This window comes from Aplysia californica, unplaced genomic scaffold, assembly GCF_000002075.1.
Source record: "Aplysia californica isolate F4 #8 unplaced genomic scaffold, AplCal3.0 scaffold00370, whole genome shotgun sequence".
NCBI classification, from domain to species: Eukaryota; Metazoa; Mollusca; class Gastropoda; order Aplysiida; family Aplysiidae; genus Aplysia; species Aplysia californica.
Window position 1 is genome coordinate 38,435 of NW_004797640.1, and position 2,190 is coordinate 40,624.

Genomic DNA, 2,190 nt, shown 5'->3' on the forward strand with positions numbered 1-2,190 from the left:
GCTCATCTTCAGTAGTTTCTAGCGGATCCATAATACTTTAGAGCTCTTCCCCAGTATTTTTACTTATCCCCATTAATTTCTAGCTCTTCCCCAGAGTTTTTTTTTTTTAACTTATTCCCAGTGTTTACTACCTCATCTGTAACATTTTATAGCTCATCCCCAGTATGTTCTACTTCATCCCTAATATTTTCTAGCTCATCCCCACTATTTTCGAGCTCATCCTAAATATGTTTTGCTGTTCCCCCATCGTTTTTTTAGCTCATTTGCAAAATTGCCAAGACTTGTTTCTCATCAACAATTTTTTTATCTCATTCCCAATATTTTTAGATCCTTTAGATATATACTTTCTAGCTCATTCCCAATATTTTTAGATCCTTAATTAATACTTTCTAGCTCATTCTAAATAGTTTTAGATCCTTAATTAATACTTTCTAGCTCATTCTCAATAGTTTTAGATCCTTAATTAATACTTTCTAGCTCATTCCCAATATTTTTAGATCCTTTAGATATATACTTTCTAGCTCATTCCCAATATTTTTAGATCCTTAATTAATACTTTCTAGCTCATTCCAAATAGTTTTAGATCCTTAATTAATACTTTCTAGCTCATTCCCAATAGATTTAGATCCTTAATTAATACTTTCTAGCTCATTCCCAATAGTTTTAGATCCTTAATTAATACTTACTAGCTCATTCCCAATATTTTTAGATCCTTAATAAATACTTTCTAGTTCATTCCCAATAGTTTTAGATCCTTCATTAATACTTTCTAGCACATTCCCAATATTTTTTAATCACATCCCCAATATTTTGTAGCACTCCCCCAGTATTTTCTAGCTCATCCCCAGTATTTTCTAAATCATCCCTAATAATTTCTAGTTCATACCTAATATTGTTAGCTCATACCAAATATTCCCCACTGTTTTCTAGCTCATTTCGATTATTTTGTAGCTCATCCTTATTATATTCTAGCTTATCTGTAATAATTTCTTGCTCCTCCCCAGTGTTTTCTAGCTCATCTGCAGTGTTCCCCACTATTTTCTAGCTCATTCCCAGTATTTTCTAGTCCCATCCCCAGTGGTCCTCAGTATTTTCTAGCTCCTCCGTAATCATTTTTGGCTCATCCCCAGTATTTTCTAACTTATCCATAGTATTTTCTAGCTCATCCGTAATCATTTCTGGCTGATCCCCAGTATTTGTTTTAGCTTATCCATAGTATTTTCTAGCTCATCCACTGTATTCCCCAGTATTTTCTAGTTGATCACCAAATATTTGCCCTTACTTTCTGGCTCATCCCCAATATTTTTATCATCCCTTATACTTATATATTTCTAGCTCATCCCCGGTATTTTCAAGATTATCACTAACATAGTGTAGCTCATTCCAAATATTTTCTAGCTCATCCCGAATATTGTCCATGATTTTCTAGCTCATCCTCGGTTTTTTGTAGATTATCACTATATCTTCTAGCCTATCCCCAGTATTTTCTAGCTCATACCTAATATTTTGTAGCTGATCCCAGTATTTTCTAGCTCACCCTTAACATTTTCTAGCTCACCCCCAATATTTTCAAGATTATTCCTATTATTTTCTAGCTCATCTTTAATATTTTCTAGCTCATGCACAGTATTTTCTACTTCATCCCTAATATTTTTGTAACTTCTCTTTAATATTTTCTAGCTCATCCCCAGTGTTTTCTAGCACATCCGAGGTATTTTCTAGTATTTTTTTAGCTCATTCATATATTTTTTCTAGCTCATCTGTAATATTTTCTAGCTCATCTCCAGTATTTTCTAACTCATCCTTAATATTTTCAAGCTCATCCCCAGTATTTTCTAGCTCATCCGTAGTATTTTCCAGTATTTTTCAGCATATATCTGTATTTTTTCAAACTCATTTCTAATATTTTCTAGCTGATCCCTAATATTTTCTAGCTCATCTGTATTATTTTCCAACTCATCCCTAATATTTTCCCAGCTTGATTTTCACAAACCAAGAGTTCTGGTGTGAAAAATACACTTAAATTGATGCAAACACAAAAACACAAAACCCGCAACTAGTCTGAATAATCACTGTAAACATTGTCTTTATTGTATACAAAAAGAACAGGAATGTTGCAAGTTGAATTAGGCATAAAAAAAACAACACTTCATCAACACACACATGACCACTTCAGGACGGTACACAAGA